Source organism: Camellia sinensis, chromosome 8 (genome assembly GCF_055761805.1).
Source record: "Camellia sinensis isolate YWXY chromosome 8, ASM5576180v1, whole genome shotgun sequence".
NCBI classification, from domain to species: Eukaryota; Viridiplantae; Streptophyta; class Magnoliopsida; order Ericales; family Theaceae; genus Camellia; species Camellia sinensis.
Window position 1 is genome coordinate 116,667,134 of NC_138968.1, and position 19,418 is coordinate 116,686,551.

A 19,418-nucleotide genomic window follows, 5' to 3' on the forward strand; every position below is an offset into this window, starting at 1 on the left:
ACAATAATTGTGGTATGTATCCTAGGTTTGGATTTTCTCACTAGAAGTGTCCTTGTAACTGTTAATGAATTTGCTTCTAGTACACTACTGCATAAGATGCACATTTGCTCATTGTACAATTTGCCTAATTCTTGAGACCTACACCTGCTTTCTGGTGGTTGAATTGAATTTGCAGTTTCTCCTGTATGAATGATGCCAAAGTAGATGGAAGCAATAAGCACTTAATAGACAATAATAGCATTTACGCCTGAAAATGTCAAATAGCCTCAAATCAATTTGATCTGTGTCACTTGGTGTATTATAAAACATACAACTAAGGTTGTACAGAGTTACTGTGACACCCCAACTCCTGGGCCTCAATTAATTTTTTTCCATTCATAATTAACATGTAGAAGCATCCAACAAAGTCATCAAAGCAATGGACAAGCAGAAGCATCCAACAAAGTCATCTTGGATGAGATGAAGAAGAGATTGCAAGCAACAAAGGGAAAATGGGTGGATAAACTACCAAGTGTACTCTGGGCATATCGGACTACGCCAAGAAGATCAATTGGGGAATCCCCATTTGCCATGGCTTATGGCACAGAAGCAGTCATTCCTCTGGAAGTCGGCATCCCAAGAATCAGAACCCAGGAAGTAGAGAATGGGACTAATGATGTATTATTAGCCCGAGATCTGGATCTGCTAGAAGAAAGAAGGGAAAGAGGTGCAATTCAGCTGGCGGCATACCAGCAACAGCTTGCCAGAGCTTATAATAAGAAGGTCAACCCAATGGAGTTTCAAGTCGATGACCTCGTCTTGAGAAAAGTCGTTGGCAACAAGAAAGATCCCAGAGAGGGCAAGCTTGGCCCAAATTGGGAGGGACCCTATAGAATCATCTCGGTATTGGGCAATGGGGCATATCGGCTTGAAGATAATGAGGGCAAAGAGTTGCCAAGGCCCTGGAATACTTGCAATCTTGAATTTTTTTATCATTAAATTTTCTTGTTCTTTGTTATTAGCCGAAGTAATAAATAAAGCTTGATTTTTCACACTTGTGACTGATAAGATAGTTGATGATGTTTCTAGAATACATGCATAAATGAGAACCCAAGTGGAACTTAAGTTCACATTAGAGGGCAGAAAGTTAGAAAATAGTTCCTGGCAAGGTACAATATACAAGCTAAAATCAGTCTAACACTTGTTGAAATTTGTAAAAAATTTACAAGTTGAAGTTAAACCGAGATCATGTTTAACACTTGTTGAAATTTGGGAAAAATTTACAAGTTGAAGTTAAACCGAGATCATGTTTAACACTTGTTGAAATTTGCAAAAAATTTACAAGTTGAAGTTAAACCGAGATCATATTTAACACTTGTTGAAATTTGTTAAAAAATTTACAAGTTAAGGTTGCATTAAGAGAAGTACTTATGTATTTGCCGAGATATATTACCCCGAGGAAATTACACAGATAAGGTGTATGCTTGAAAACATGCAAAATTATTCTAAGTGGAGAGCCATACAAGAGCAGTAAAGGGAAGACAAACATACAAAGCATTCAAAGAGAATAAGATGTATTTACATTCAAAAGACGGCACATCGGCCACAACGAGAGCTTACATTGTTTCAAAGAAAGAAAAAAGTATAAAGAAACAGAAAAACATCAAACTAAGACTCTTCGGCGGCACTGGCTGGTTTGGTCTGGAGATCGGAAGATTGCTGAGAAGACATGTCGGCCGCTTTTTCAGCCACGAGCTCGACATCTATTTCTTGGAGGGTTTTGTTGAGGCTCTTATCGGCAATAGGCGCATCCAATGTTGCCTTCTCAGGAGTAACATCTTTGGGAACCTCCTCACCCTCTTCATCTTGAGTCAAGTCCAAGGCTTGCTCATTTGGAGTAGGGGACTTGGCCCCAGCAGCTTCCTTTGACTTCCTCACCAAGGCTTCCTCCTCAAACTCAGAATCGTCGTCGGATTGGCTTGGAGTTGGAGGGAATGGCAGGATGAGGACGTCGGTGTTCCTGAAGGGGGAGTCCTCGGGGACTTCAAGCTTTTTCAGGAGAGCCATCTAACCAAGGGTGAAACCCTTGTTGCATGCCTGCATCACCTGTTTCTCGTAGTCCACTGTGACATCGGCCATCTCCTCATTATATACTTTCTCATCGGCAGCCTTGAGCTCGGCGTCTTTTGTCGCCAAGGCATCGTGCAGCTCTTTCTGGGCCTCGGCCATTTTTTCTTTGGCCTCTTTCTTCTGGGCCTCAAGAACCTTGTTGATGGCCTCAGCGGCATACGCCTTTTCCTTGGCCTCGTCCTTAGCTTTAACGGCCAACGCAGCCTGGTCGGATAAAGTTTTCATCTTGGCCTCAGTCTTTTTAAGGGTTTTCTACTGACTAGCAACCTCCCTAGTCTTATCGGCCAATGCCTTCCTTGTCTCAAAAGATTGCATTAAGAAGGAATGGGCGTGCTGGATCACCTGAAGAAAAGTGGACAAAACAGAAGTTATTAGAAAATTCACCAAGTATAAAAAAGAGAAAGAAAGAAAAATACCAAGTATCAAGAACTTACTTGAACGGAACGCTACAGTATTAGAGCAAAATTTTCGTATTCGCTCATCTGAGCGTTACGATTAAGATCTTCGGGCAGAAATAAGGCGGTGGAAAGTGCAACGCCGACCTCAATATCGTTGGCACTGTCACCAGCCTTAACTAGCTTGTCGTTAATTGTGATTGTCGGGGCCTAGGGGGAATCATGCTTTATAGACCCCGAGGTGGTTGCAGAGGATGACCTTGGCCTCTTTGATTTGGTGGACTCGGATGGTTGGGCCTCGGCAGGCCTCTTCTCGGCAGCAGAAGAGGTCTTCTCACTCTTTACTAATTTTGAAATCGACAAGGTGTCCTCAGTGTCAATCTGAGTCACCGTTGTCTTGGGCTGAGCCTTCTTCAGACGTTTTGGCTTTGGCTTTGTCTGAAGCTAGGTTTGTGCTGGTTGAGCATCAACTGAGTCAGGAATGTTGGCCAAGAGATCTTTAGCGACTGCTTTCTGGCGGCCCATCTCAACAGCAAAAGCAGTTCGTCGACGTCGTCGGCATTGAGATGGTGGGATCAGTTATGGAGCTGAGGTGGATGGCTGCTCTGCTGGATCTGAGGTTGATCCTTGATCTGGCCGAGATGAGGACGCTGTTGGAGGAGTTATGGCAGAAGGGGGAGATTGGATTTTCTTCCTCTTTAGGACGTCGGGGAGTACTGATTTGTAGGTTAGGATGAAGTTGAGTACCAAAGGGGCTCTGCGCTTGTGGACTGGCAAATCCAATAACTTCTTCAAACCCTTGCTAGGGAAAAAGGACTTGCGGAAGCCTTTTTCTGGTTGGGGAAGAGCTGCAAGAAAAACAAACATTAGAACAAACGAAGTATTGAAGACTTTAAAGACAAAGTAAGTATAAATACTGGGCTCTTACCATTACCCTCTACAAAAACTGTTCGAGGAAGAGGGTAGAGGTAGAGGTCTTCATCTGGAGCGAACTCCCAGTTCCCTGAGATAATGAAGTAATCATCTCTGGCTCCCTTGTTGAAGTCTAGGAGGTCGGCAACAATTTTGTACTCTGTGGACCTCAGTTTGAGGTAGTAAATATAGACTTTCTCGTTCTTGAGGCCACACATGGTGTAGCAATATTGGATATGGGCTAAGGTAACCCTAGCATTTTCTTGTTTGGCTAAGGCTATTATACCATTTATGACGCGATAGGAGTTGATGGCAAGCTGTATTGGGTTTAATTTATAGTAATGGATTATTTCACGGAAGAGGATGTCGAGTGGGAGCCTACGTCCGCACTCAATGAAAGTTATAACGAGAAAGGGCATAGAATCAGTTGTGGGCATGATAGAGTCATCATCCCCAGCCAACCTCAGATGAACATCGGCCAGGATGTCAAACTCCCGCCTAAAGTGTTCTAACTTGGTCGGGTGTCTACCCTATGCTTCCACATACCCATGATGTCGGCTTAATTTTTAGGAGTTGGATTTCAGAAGAAGGTGTTTTGTAGGGGTTATAATGACCTCGGCAAAAACCTAAAAGTGAGCTGGGGTAAGAATTTGTGGGGATTGTTTCAATTCTTCTTAGAAATTGTGGGTTCTATAAACAAATCCCAAAACCTAGATCTATGAAAACGAAGATTGGAGGCAAGAATCTGGGAAAAACACGGCAAACAAAAACAAGAGCAATGATTCAGAATCAAGAAAAGGGGTGAATCATCAAGAACACTGTGACAAAGTGTGTGCCAGGGTGCAAGGTCAAGAACAGTAGCAGAATGAACAAGTATGTGGGTATTATGTGTATATTAAAGAACGGTTTGGGCAAAAAGCAAAATCATGAGAAAAATATGCTCAGAATACATGGTTGGATTCAAAAAGACAAATGTGAACAAACATTACAATTACAATATACAGATGTAACAGCTTGAGGAAGAGTAAAAATCAAAATGAAAAAACAGTGACTTACAAGGGAAAATTAGAGTCGTCGAGATCAGACGGTGGCAGCAACCGGAAAAGTGCAACGAAAATCCTCGTCGGAGGGGAGTGAACGGAAATAATTGCAGAAAGCTTCGCAAAAACGATAATGGCAGATTTGGGAGAAAAAGTTAGAGAGACAAGGAGTTGGGAGCTTGAGAACGAAGGATACAAAAGTGAAAAGACGGAGAGAGAAAGTTGATTTTGATCAAAACACGAAGAATGGCGGCGAAAAGTCATCAATGCGTCTAGAGCGACGTGTTTACCAGACGGCACACCCAGACATAAGACGACTTACAGGCACGTATCGAGTGTAATCCAGTAGGGGGAAGACGCGTGGCAGAAATGGTTGATTTATTTTGCGTGACAGTTCATACGCATGATAAAACTCTTGGAGTACTTGAAGCAAGTGACCTGGGCTGGACTTGGTTGTGTGAAGTCGACGTATTATGACCTCGGTAAAATGGTGATACAATAAGACAGCCGACATTCTAAACGATATGACGATATAGGTTCCATCACCTCAGGATGCCGAGGTAATAGAACCTAGGGAGCAGTTGTGAGAATATATTTTCTGAGTACCAACACGTGGCCAAGGTGACACCGACGTGTTAGCCGGGGTGCCACGTGTCCTGGTCGTGACGCCGAGGTGATCTCGGCTAGGCCAAGGTTATTTCCAAAGATATCGGAGTCCGGAATAAGCAGATAAATGACAAGAGTCCTAGAATGAGGAAGGACTTCAGCCTGGATAAGGATAAAGCTCTTAGGGAGTTTATCTTTATCTATTAGAGAGTCCAAGCTAAGCACTGAGCAGAAGTCCATTGAAGCTAAGCTTCTATTTGGACTAGGATTGTGTTGGCTATAAAAGAAATGCACCCACATGGGTCTAAGGTACGCAATTTATATTCAGAATAGTAAATTAAGCATTTAATTTATCTTTGAGAGATAACTGACTTAATCATCGGAGTGTCCCTGGGTAGACGAACCATCGTCGGAATCTCTTCTTTTTGTTGTAGGTCATTCAGGAGTCATTTATTCTGCTAGTGCTCTCCAGTTGAATACTGAGTTGGCAGTGCGGTCAGAAATTCACTCACACACACTAATTAAAGGTTCTAGAGAAATTACCCATTATATTTCATCCAAAATGCTTAAAACTTCCATAGGTTTACATTAGTCTTGTCTCAACATTACAAACTTAAAGGCTGAAAATATTACATTAGAGAAGTCAAAAGCAGTACAAGGGTACACTAGGTTTGGTTCCTAAGTGAACCATGGCTGCACACCGGCACCTTCGGGTATCTCTAACTTGTATTCGTCATTAATCTCGTTACTTGGCATAAAACGCCAGAGGAGTGAAATTGCCATGAGCGGTGGCACCCAATAGAGAAAATAAGAAACCAACCAAATAGTTTTGAAATGAAACATACAATCTCAACAAGTATGGCACAAGGGAAGCGATCATAATGATACATTAGAAGCTTAAAGCAAAGTAATATCATCACCAGTCTCAATCATCCCTAAGGTTTACTTTCTAAGGTCATGTAGACATTTCCCCATGCAAAGTCATTCCTATCCATTCTCCAAGCTTGGCTTTAAGAACTGTATCCCCCCTTGTGCATACCTGTCCATAATACGTACTTCCGGGGTTATATACCCAAGTTGTACTATTCCGTACCGCAAGGTTTCAAAACTCTCGTCGGTTAAAGCCTACCACAGGAAACTCATCTATGATCCGCAAGACTCACCCTACTGCAGAAGGATATAAGTTTCAACTTAAGCCAGCTTGAGAAGCGAGACACCACTTGTACAAGATTCACAACCAAGATCGTGCCCTGAACTGATTTCACAACCATCCCATTAATTCACACCATTTACCACTTCATAATATCGCTATTTCATGATCTTTAACTTGAACCACCCAATCACATACCATGACGTAACTCAACAATAGATAATACACATTATTTAACAACTAACCATCTCGTTTGCATGCCTTTGTAATAGGTACAAATAGTAAAGAATTGAAAGAACATGATCTTAAGCACATAAAAACAGATTCTGGAATTTCTAGCAATCTGCTGGCACAGTTAAACACATAAGAAAAATATCAAAGCATATAGAAAAATTCTAAAATTTTGATATGTTGTAGATAATTAGGTTAGGAACATTTTCTGTGGGGGCTCGAAGTTATTTGATCACTTTAAATTGGTCAAAAAATTCAAGAACAGAAACTTGACCAGATTCATTGCATTTTTGGAAAACTAATGTTTCTCTCTCAATACTTAATAAAAAAATTATGAAACCAGCGACATTTGAAAGGTAACTTGAAAATATAACTTTTCCAATTTGAATCACTTAAAAAATCATTCTGCAGAATAAACGGTCACATAGTAAATTCAGCATTGCTGCTGCCTCCAAACAGCAATGAAACTAAAAAATGTGTTTTGGCCACAAAACGTTGTCAAATAATTTTTTCGATATTCAAGCACCATGAAAACATGTTAAACCAACTCCAATAGTTTCAGATTTTATAAAAGTGTTCTCGTGAGTTTGTTTGGATTTATTCAAAACGGATTAAAAATCTGTTTTGCTAGAAGTTTATTATTTTGTGAAAAACACACTTTATATTCACCATTAATCACACGCAAGACTATAAATAAATCTTTTATTTTATTTGTGTTCACTCTTCATAAATATTTATTTGAAGAGTGAATACAATTAAGAGTAAGATGCATTACTACACCCTCAAACTGAATGTTTTAGAGCTGAAATGCTTTATAATTTCCTCCATATTAAATCAATTAGATCCAAGACCTTAAAAAAAAATGTTGAAATACATATCATAAAGTGTTTGTATAAAAAATGACAGCCCAATGGAGGCGCGCCACATGTCGAACTGGTGAGGCAAAGTTGGTGGCTTTAGCAAATTGAAGAATAGAAGTTGGTGATTCTTAGGCCCACACAATCAAGTCTATGCCATAATTAGCATAAAACCCTTGGAAGTAGGGGGCTGCCAGTAGGGGTGTAATTTTGGTCTGGCCCGACCCATTTGGGCTCGGGTCAGGTCGGACCCATGACGGGCCTTGCGGGCTCCTGCCAAAAAAATAGGTCGGTCCGGCTGGCCCACGGGTCATAAAACTAGGCCCGGGCCCATGCCTAGGCCTAGGAGTATTCGGGCCTTGCGTGGGCCAAAGGGCGGGGCCCATGGGCCTAGGCCTGGGCTCGGACTTTGGGCGGGCGAGCCTAAACAATTTTTTTTAATTTTTTACACCAAAATTTTATTATTTTCCATTAAAAATAACGCTGGGCCTCGGGTGGGCTGGGCCTCAGGCTGAGCTTTTGGGTTGGCCTTGAGCGGGCCGAGCTGGGCTTCAAAACGATGGCCCAAGGCCTTGGGCTGGGCTTGGGCCAGGTCTAAATGGGCCTTAACGGGCACGGGCCAAAATTACACCCTTAGCTACTAGTTGTATTTATCAACAATAAATATATATATATATCGGTTTTGTGGACAGAGATCATGGGACACATGTCATCAATCTAGAAGGCAAGGCGCTCCACTAGAAGAGGCATCAATGGCCACAATTCAAATGCTCATACGATTGCAAGATTTATGGGATCAATTTGATCAACATGGGACGCTTGTCATTCATCTAAGGCCTAGCCCTTCCACCCAATAGCTCAGATCAAGAGACAGTTACAATCAAACCTGTACGGGAAAGAAATACGCCTTCTCTTATAATCCTGTTGACCAAGTCCACGCTCCTCCGTACGATGTCGCTTTATCACCTGAAAACACAAACGTGAGCTATCCGGCGGGTGTGTGCCGGAAACCTCTCCGATGCCTAAGTCAGTAAACTTGACAAATAGACAAAGCTCTATGTTTTCAGAAAGCAAAATTGCGTTGTGTTCTGTTACCTCCTTCCAAGGTGATGCTTGTGAGCTTTTTATAGGTTTCGAGTGGCACAATCCTAGTAGGACTTTTATTCCTCCATGCAGAGTCCTCCTAGGATTCATACTCCTAAGGATAATGCTTATCCTTTTACACCCCCCCCCACTGCTTAAACCAAGTGGGATGGTTTTTACTTTGGCCGAACTACGATATGACCGAAATAAGCTTGGCTATGCAGAGCCACTGAGTAGGCCGAACTATTCTTAGTTCGGTTCTCTCTATCCACTCCTTATCTCGGTTCTCTCCTGTCCAACCATGGTGTGTTTAGACCGAACTACCGAGTAGCAAGGCTTTGACCGTTCTAACCATACTACATCGTGACTGGACTAACTCAAAGACCGGACCAACTCCAAGTTTTCCAAACCGAAGTAGCTTTACAACTCTTGAGCCGAAGTAACTTCATTTCTTTTGGGCCGGAGTAACTTCTCGGCCCATTTTTACCCAGTCCGTCATACTTTGGGCCATCAAGTTTATCTCACAGCTCGGCCCAATTTTCACCAAAAATTACCCTCTCAATTGCCCCTTAATTCCATCTGCACAGCATGATTGGGATTAGAAGTCTTCCAACCGAGCTGAAGTTCTTCAAGCCTTTCCAGCCGAGCTAAAAACCCTTTAGCGTATCCAGCCGAGCTAATTCTACTCCGGGCTCTGTTTTGTCCGGTCAAAACGTCTCTTCAATCACGGCTGTAACGCTTCCCTTTCCAATGACATGTGGCGGGCTCTGATAGGCTGGGGGCAGCTGCTACGCCGCCCTCGTACTACGAAATTTTTGAACAGTTCCCGCCCTTTCTCTTTCTCTTTCCACAAAACAAACATTCTGTCCTTTGGATCAACCACTCTACCATTACCTCTCCTCTCTCTACCCTGCGTTCCTTCTGTTCTTTCGTTGCACCTGAAGACTGATTTTGCTGCCACTTTTCCATCTCCAGTTCCCTCTTCTTTAATCTGGTAAGCCAATCCATTTTCTTCCTCTGTTTTGCTTTTGTATCCCACTTTCTATGTTTTTGCAAAACATATTTATACATTTTTGTTTTTGTTTCTGTACTTTCATGGGAAAATCAGTAGAACTTATGCGTGTATGAATTATCCTGTAGAAAACTAGTCCTGGATCCAAAATCAAACAGCAACCGAACTAGGATACTGTTTGTCCTATATAGGTAGATCACCTTAGACAATAACCGAACTAGAACTTGTAGAGATGACCGCAGCGTCAAAAAAATGACCTTCCGTTTCATTTAAGCCGAAATAAGATCACCGAACGAAGTTTGAATATATTAAACTAGGAACCTCAGTCTTCAACCGAGCTAAGCCTTTGGGGCTAAGCCAGCTTTCTTAATTTCTATACCAAACTCAGAAAGCTGCCCCTAGAAGCTCAACCGAAGTATCAAAACACATAGTTTAACCGATTTAGGCCTCGGGGCTAAACCAGCTTTCTTAGTTTTTTAGACCGAACCAAGAAAGCTGCCCTTAAACAATGAACCGATCTAACAAAATTGTTTCCAAAGTGTGCCGAGATGCTTGCCAAGATCTGGTTAACGTAAACCCTGCTCAAACCGAGCTACCAAGTATCTTTGTCGAACCGAAACAGAACCTGCCCACAAAGCCGAAGTAGGGCACATTTACCTTGTTTTTTAATTTGTAGCACGGTCCAATGATCTGTGCTTAACCCCTGTGTTTTCTACTTTGCAGACTTAGGTTACCCAGTCACTCCTGCGTGCGCTCAACCGAGCTACTGTGCACGATTTTTGCACCGATATAATTTATTCATAAATTATACATCAGATGGGTAAGTATAGGTATTTAGTAGAGACCCCTGGTGGTATGGCCGAATTCCGAAGAGATTATGGCATTCCAGACGATGTACACCTTACCCTAGCCAAACCGGATATCCTACCATGGGGCGAAGCAGGCTTTGTACCTTTTACCCTGCTTTCAATAATAGAGACCGGACTAAGGTTCCCAGTCCAGCCTTTAATTTGTGAGTTTCTTAGGCAAACCAGACTATGCCCAACCCAGCTATCCACCAATACATACCGGATAATAATGGGTATAGCCGAGCTAAACCGCCAAGCAGGCCTGAACCTCGATTTAGCCAAAATCTTCCACCAGTATTCCATAGGTTCCAAAGAAGATGGCTGGGTTTATTATCTTAGGATACGCCGCCATAGAGAAAAGATAATACAAGATACGCCGGATAAGGACGTTAATGATGATGACTTTTTCTGGGTATCGGGAAATTTTGAAGACCAGCAAGCCCAAATCCCAGGCCGAAGTATAAACTGGAAGAAAGGAAAACCTGGTAGAGTTTACTTCGGTTTTATGTATGTTTTTTCTTTTACTTTGGTTTCGGATGTCATAACCGATCTAACAGTTGTATCCTTTTTGCAGACTCAGCTCATCTTGCTTCCCATTATAGTTACCCAAATCTGAACACACTCCAAGCCGCATTACGTGTTAAAGAAAGGAGTTGGGCTAAGCTTCTAAACTTTGAGCCGACCTACAGATATAGCGGTCGCCGAAAAGCCCGAGTGACCGATTTCCTTCTTGAAGACGCACCCGAACCGGACCCAACCTTGCCCGAAATACGACTTGTCCCACTAACCGCTGAAGAAGAGATGGCAAAGAAAAGCAGAGTTAGGGCCCTTCTGACCGCAACAACCAGGGCCGAAGTACCACCATCAACCCAAACGCAGCCTGCCGTTGTGGCCCTCCCTTCTCAACAGCCTTCTTCATCTCGCCCTTCTAAACGCGCCCGATCTATATCGACCGAACAGCAACTTGTCGATGAGGTTGAATCCATCCCCCAAAGTCCTCGACAACCTTTCAACCAGAGCAAACTGACCGAGCAGAATCTTCCAAATAGGCTCCGAAGCTAACCTTCAACGACCGAGATATCAAAGATTCTGATTCGGTTGTTGCTGAAAAAGATCATCAATTGGCCTTCAACTTGGCCAAGAGTGTGTGCCTCCCCAAAGATATGGAGCACCACCTAAAGCAATTAAACACCGAATTGAAGTCCATTCGGTCTTCGTCGAAGTCAATGATTTTGGTAAGTAGCTCTGTCCGTTTTTCTGTCTAATTTTTCCAACTTTTACTTCGGCTCAAGGAAAGTCTTCGTTTTGTCAGGCCTTGCAGAAAAACAACATTACTTACAAGAAAGTTCAAGAGCTTAGAAAAGCCACAAGACAAGCAATAGCGGAAGCCGAAGCAAAGGTGGCCGAGCTAGAAGAAGCCGAAAAGAAAATGGCCGAGCTACAAGCTAAGAACGACTTGCCGGTCTGGTTAGTTCGGCTGAAGCAGAGAAGCAGAAAGCCGCCATCGCTATGAAAGACAAGTATCTGCGCGAGTTGGTAAAACTTGAAAAGAGAAAAGATACCGAAATAACCCAACTAAAAAAGAGCGCGAAGGGAGCCGAAAAGCAGGGCTACAAGAAGGCAGAGGATGCTTATGTCAAATAGTGCGATGCTGCCAAGGAGCTGTTCTTCAAGTGTGGCTGGAGGGCAGCTGTTGAGAAGCTCGGTCACGAATCGCAGACCGAGGTTTTCAACCCTCCAGCCTACTTCATACCGAGCTCCCTTGGGGAGTATGCCAATGCCCTGCAGCAGCAGTTTCTAGAAGACTCAGATTCCGACGACTCCTCTGCTTCTGAAGATACTCCGATTGTTAGTGCAGACCCATCACTTCGGTTGGAGCCCATGGTAGAGGACCTACCTATTGAACAGCCAAGTGAAACCGTGGTTCCAACAGAAACCATCCTGGCAATCGAGAGCGAACTTCCTCTTGAAACCGGTCTTCAAGTTGATGGTGATGCAGCTTTTGACGCCGAAATTGAAGAACTTTTTTCTTGATTATGTACTTTTTCCTTTCGTTTTTTTTTTTGTTCTTGTAACCGGGCTATGCCCCTTCTTTGTAATGGGTTTTCAATGAATGAAAAATTTTACTTCAACTCTTATTCTGGTTTTAATTCATATGCTTGCGCTTGTAATGTCTGCTATTACTCCAACTGTTATTTCGGTTTTAGTTGGTTAAACTATACTTACAAGCCAACCACTCCTTAGCCGACATACTTACTTCGGCTGACGAGTACACAGTTGGTTTAATCCAGCCGATCCAATTTCAGCCATATCCCTTACTTCGGCTGAAGAGTAACAAGAGTTGGTTTATTCCAGCCAACCACTCTTCAGCCATACCCTTACTTCGGCTGAAAAGCAACAAGAGTTGGTTTATTCCAGCCAACCACTCTTCAGCCATACCCTTACTTCGGCTGAGGAGTACAAAGAGTTGGTTTATTCCAGCCAACCACTCTTCAGCCATACCCTTACTTCGGCTAAAGAGCAACAAGAGTTGGTTTATTCCAGCCAACCACTCGTCAGCCATACCCTTACTTCGGCTGAAGAGCAACAAGAGTTGGTTTATTCTAGCCAACCATTCTTCAGCCATACCTTTACTTCGGCTGAAGAGTACAAAGAGTTGGTTTATTCCAGCCAACCACTCTTCAGCCATACCCTTACTTCGGCTGAAGAGCAACAAGAGTTGGTTTATTCCAGCCAACCACTCTTCAGCCATACCCTTACTTCGGCTGAAGAGTACAAAGAGTTGGTTTATTCCAGCCAACCTCTAAGTTAGTTTTTCCAGCCAACTTAGAATAGTGTTTGGTTAGTCCGACCAAACGTCCTGCAGCCTGGATCCTTATCCTGGGCTTAGGAGGGGTGTTGGTTTATTCCAGCCAACCTCTAAGTTAGTTTTTCCAGCCAACTTAGAATAATGTTTGGTTATTCCGACCAAACGTCCTGCAGCCTAGATCCTTATCCTGGGCTTAGGAAGGGTGTTGGTTTATTCCAGCCAACCTCTAAGTTAGTTTTTCCAGCTAACTTAGAATAAAATGCTTGCAATGTACCTAATCTTTACTAAAGCTAACTTTTACAAAGAACAATTTATGCTGAAAAGAATTGCTTGTTTTATTGAAGAAAGAAAAAATTACATGTTTGAAAAAGAAAAGCAAAAAGTAAAATAACTTGAGATTGGCCGTGTTCCATGGCCTAGGAATTGCTTTGCCATCCTTGTCTTCTAGGTGGTATGCCCCTTTGCCTGCTAACCCAACCACCTTGTAAGGACCTTCCCAGTTTGGCCCTAACTTGCCGTCTCCTGGAACCAAGGTGTTTCCCATTACTTTGCGCAGTACCCAATCGCCGATCTTGAATTGTCTTGGATGCACCTTTTTGTTGTATTTTCTGATTAACTCTCGTTGGTATGCGGCGATGTGAACCGGTGCTCTTTCTCTTCTTTCTTCTACAAGGTCGAGTTCCAATGTTATGGATTCTCCATTCAAGTCTGGATCAAAATTTTCGCTTCGAATTGTGGGGAGGCCAACTTCCAGTGGGATTACTGCTTCCATTCCATAGGCTAAGGAAAATGGTGTTTCTCCTGTTGATCGCCGAGGTGTGGTGCGGTAAGCCCATAAAACATGAGGAAGTTCATCCGCCCACTTGCCTTTTGCCTTTTCTAGCCTTTTCTTTAGTCCATCCAGGACGACTTTATTTGATGCTTCTGCTTGCCCATTTGCTTGAGGATATGCCGGTGTAGAATTGTAGAATTCTATCTTGTATTCTTCACAAAAGCTTCTGAAGATTCTGCCGTCGAACTGAGTACCATTGTCTGAGATCAGTGCTTTTGGTATGCCAAACCGAGTGATGATATTCTGCCAAACGAACTTCTTCACATCTTTTTCTTTGATTGATGCCAATGCTTCTGCTTCCACCCACTTTGTGAAGTAGTCTGTTGCTGCGAGAAAGAATTTTCTGTTGCCGGGTGCTGTTGGAAGTGGTCCTACTATGTCCAAGCCCCACATTGCGAAAGGCCATGGGCTAGTTAATGGTAGGAGTTCTCTTGCTGGTTGATGTATTTGGTGTGTGAATTTTTGGCATTTTTTACACTTCTTCACATATTTCTTTGAGTCTGCCTGCATATATGGCCACCAATAACCTTGTGAAATGGCCCTGTAAGCTAGCGACCTTCCCCCTTGATGGCTTCCGCACACTCCTTCGTGTATTTTGAACAAGAATGCTTTTACTTTGCTGGGATGAACGCACTTTAGGTAAGGCCCTTAGAATGACTTCTTGTATAATGCCAAAGATGGAGATAGCCAAAATCGCTGCGACTTCGCCCTTATTCTGTTGGCTTCTTTTTTCTCTTCTGGTAGGATGCCGTCTTTTAGGAACAGGATGATGGGATCCATCCAAGAGGGGCCTAATTCTGCGCAACATACTTCTTCTGCTTCGGGGTCTTCTATGCTTGGTCTTGGTAAGTAGTCAATGAGCAATGGATGAGGGGTGGATGTATCTGCCATTGAGGCAAAGCCTGTTAGTTCGTCTGCTCTGCTGTTTTCCTCCCTGCCAATTTGTTCTATCCTTACTACATCGAACTTTTTGATCTCTGTTCTGACCAGCTCTTGGTACTTGGCCATTCTGTCATCCTTTGCTTCGTAATCGCCAAAAATTTGGTTTACCACCAGCAGAGAGTCACTGTATACCATTAGTTCGGTGGCCTTTATGTAGTATGCTGATTTGAGTCCTGCAAGAAGCGCTTCATACTCCGCTTCGTTGTTTGATGCTGGGAAGCCAAGGTTGATTGTTTGCTCTACAACCAGGCCGTTTGGGGAGATGAGGACTATGCCAAGCCCTACACCATGCCGGTTGGATGCTCCATCCACAAAGAGCTTCCACATCTCCCCAACGAACAACTTCCAGCACGTGGAGGGGTTAGATGATGTCGTGGGGTCAAGGATGGTGTTTTCTTCAAGGACCATGTTTGCTGTCTGCCCTTCGTCATCTGATTGTACTGTTGGTGAATCTTTGTTTGTTTCTTCCTTGTTGTCCTTAGTCTGGTCTGCCTTGGAGTTTGACTGAGTATCTTCTACTAGGGGTTGCGCTATTCCGGCGTCAACTTCCGTCCCTAGTTCGGTTGTGTCAGTTAGGTCGACTGGACAGATATGATGACTTCCAGGAGTAAACTCTGCGATGAAGTCTGCCAAAGATTGGGCTTTTATTCCGGTCCTGGGTTGGAACTTGATGTCGAATTGTCCCAACTCCACTGCCCACTTCAAGATTCGCCCACTAAAGTTCGCTCTTTCAAACAAGGCTTTTAGTGGAAAAGCTGTGAGGACAACTATGATGTGGGCATGAAAGTAGTGTGCCAATTTCCTTGAGGCCATCATTAAGGCTAATGCTAGCTTCTCTAGTGGCAAATACCTCGTTTCGGCTCCCAGCAATGTCTTGCTGACATAATAGATGGGCAGGTGTTGGATTCCTTCTGCACGAACCAACACTGCGCTAACTGCGTGCTGAGAGACTGCCAGGTATAAGAAGAGTTCTTCACCAGGTACTGGGGTGACAAGCAGTGGTGGGGAAGACATATATTCCTTTAAGCTTTCCAGAGCTTGGTCGCATTCTTCATCCCACTCAAACTTGGCCTTTAAAGCTTGAAAGAATGGTCGCAGTCTGTCTGATGACTTGCTTATGAACCGGTTGAGCGCAGCTGCCATGCCGGTGAGATGCTGCACTTCTTTGACTGAGTTTGGTCTCTCCAACTCCTGGATTGCTTTGATCTGAGAGGGGTCTGCTTCTATACCCTGGTTGGTCACAAGGAAGCCCAAGAATTTGCCTGATCCTACTCCGAATGCGCACTTGGATGCATTGAGGCGCAACTTGTGTTTCTTCAAGACTTCAAACATTTCTCCCGAGTCCTTGAGATGGTCATTCTCATCCTTGCTTTTGACCACCATGTCGTTGATGTAAGCCTCCATTGTTCTGCCTAACAATGGTTCAAACATCTTGGTGACCATCCGTTGGAATGTCGCCCCTGCGTTCTTTAGGCCAAAGGGCATGCAGTACAATCCCCTTGGTGTTGTAAAGGATGTGACCTCCTGGTCTGGTTCATGCATGGCGATTTGGTGGTAGCCTCTGTATGCGTCCAGAAAGCTAAGTCGATTGTGCCCCGCCGTTAGGTCTACCAGTTGATCTATCCTTGGTAGAGGAAAGCTGTCTTTTGGGCACGCCTTGTTGACTGTTTTGTAATCGACGCAAACACGCCATTTGCCATTCTTTTTTGGTACTACGACTGTGTTGGAGATCCATCTTGGGTAGTGCACTTCTCTAATTGCTCCTGCCTCCAGCAGGTTACCTACTTCTTCTGCCACTATTTCGGCATGGTGAAGTGCTGATCTGCGAGTGCGCTGAATGACTGGTCTGGCGGATGGGTGGACATTGAGTTGGTGACAGATGAAGTTTGGATCAATGCCTGGCATGTCGTAGGGTGTCCAGGCGAACACTTCGATGTTAGAGGTCAAGAATTCCAAGACCTCTAATCTCTCAGTGCTGGACAACGACGAACCAAGTAAAAAGAACTTATCCGGGTTCTCTTCATCTATTTTTACTTCTACTAAGTCCTCTACTACTTTCTGATCTGCTGCTTTACCGACGTCTGCGAATAGTTCATTACTTTCGGGTTCTTCCACCGAATGAACGTATCCTTTGGCAGCGCGGCTGCCATTCACCGTGGCGAAACATTGCTTTGACATGATCTGATCTCCATAGACTTCTTCAATTATACCGGTGTCGTTGGGGAACCGCATTACCTGATGGTATGATGACGCCACCGAACGCATGGCATGCAGCCATGTTCTGCCCAAGATGATGTTGTAAGTGGAGGGGACCTTCAATACCCAGAACTCCACTTGTTTTGTTACGCTTCCTGCTCTGACCGGAAGAATTATTTTGCCGACTTGCCATTCTGGCATGGAGTTGAATCCAATTAAGGGAGAAACTGCAGGCGTCAAGTCTTTGTCTTGCAGCTTCAACTGTTTGAATGTTTCGTAGTACATGATCTCACATGAACTACCCTGGTCAATCAGAATCTGCTTGACGTCAAAATCTTTGACTCGGAGAGTGACAACCAGAGTATCATTGTGAGGACAGTATATTCGATCCAGGTCTTTATCCGAAAAAGACATGACGTTTGTTGCCTCTGTCTTCCCTTTCTTGGTGGTAGGTTGGGCACTTAGCACTTCTCTAAAGTGCTCAGCCTTTTTGATTGATCCTCTGAGCTCGCATACGCGCTCAGGTTCAAAAACTCCATGTATGACATTGATAATACCTTGAGGCGGTGCGTCGATTGGCATTCCGTTGGGATGGTTATTATGGTCCTGGGGGGCTGGTTGTGTCCCTCCTTCAATGTATTTGTCCAAGTGACCTGCCGCCACCAATTCCTCCAGGTGCTGTCTCAATGGTGTGCAATTCTCAGTTCGGTGCCCCTTTTCTTTGTGGAAGGTGCACCGTGATCTGTCGTCATAGTCTTTCTGAGCTTCTCCCAGCTTGGCTGGCCACTTGACGAAAGGCTCATCTCTTATTTCGCTCAGAATCCGATATATTGGTTTTTTGAATACCGTTGTTATGGCAGTGCGGATTCTCAACCATCTTTTGTCTGGGTCTTCTCCGTTATCTCGTCTGCCACGCCCGTTTCTATTCTGCCGATCTACTGCATTGACCTTTGCTGAGGTTTTCTTTTCTGGTATTGCGGTCGCACTAGATTTTGTTTTGGCACGTGCGCCATCCTCTTCTACCCTGATGTGCTTATGCACTTTTTCCATCAGGGCCTCCATGGTGAGGGGTGGCGTCATGGTGATCGAGTCCCTTAGTCTGTTCCCGACTGGAAGGCCTCTTTTGTACTGTGCAATGGCGAGATTGGTGGGGCAGTCCCCAATCTGATTGAATGTCTCCCAGTAACGATTATTGTAGGATCTAAGGGTCTCTTTATCCCCCATGTCGATGGAGAGTAACTGGTCGATCTCCACCGGTGTTTTTGTGTTTGTTCGGAACCTTGTTACGAACGTTTCTGCCAATTGAGCCTAGGAGGCTATGCTGCCTTCTGGAAGTTTCTCAAACCAAGTCAAGCCTAGGTCGCCAAGACTTGATGGGAAGAGTATGCACATTAAGGCCTCGTTTCGTCTGTATACAGCCATGACTTGGCGGAAGTGGCTCAAGTGTGAGTACGGGTCCGTCTTCCCTTCATATGTGGTGAATTTCGGCTGAAGGAAGCCTGATGGTAGGGGCGCGTTTTCGATCGCTGGAACAAACGGTGAAGTCTGCAGTCTTGCTAATGCCTTGTCCGTCGGTTCATAGGCAGGGCGCGGTATTGGCATTCCCACCTCGACGCTTCCATGCGTCCGAGGAGCCAACCGCTGCAAGGCTGAAACTCTATGTGGATCCCTTGCCCTGGCATCCTCCTTGCATCGTGCTTTCTCTTCGAGCACGGTTCGTAAGTCGGATGATCTGGGTAATTCCGTCTGTTTGGATCTGGTTTGGTGCGAATGTGAGGGCCAATATGTGCTTCCTTCAGTGTATGACCTTTTAGATCTCGTCCTCTCAGATCTGGAGTGACGAGTTCTGGAAGACCAGGATTGAGTGTCGCCTGTCCTGAGGCTTCTGCTCTCTCCTTGTGAGGGTGTAGTATTCCTACTATGATTTTCTGAGTGGCGAGGGGGCATCTTGTTTTTGCGCCCCTCTCCTGTCGCCACTTCTTTTTTCTTCATCTGGCGTTTCAAGGCCTCCATATCCGCCGCCATTTTTCTTATCAATTCATCTTGTTCTTTCACGCGGTCTTCCAGAGTTTGAGGGTCAATCCTCCGTCTTTGCCTGTCTGGACTTTGTGAATGAGAGCGATGGGGGCTGTTATTCCGCCTTCCCCTAGCATCCCTCCTGGAGGTATGTCGTTGGGGCTCTAAGTCCGCCATGGGAGGGACAGAAGGTAATCCTTTACGCCTTGAGCCCCCTTCTGGAGTTAGTCCGTTGACAGCGGACTGCGGCAATTCTTCAATGTGTGCCATTGAATGAGAAAAGGAGAAGCTTAGTCAAGAGGTTTCATTCTGTCTGGATTTCCCACAGACGGCGCCAATTGTACGGGAAAGAAATACGCCTTCTCGTATAATCCTGTTGA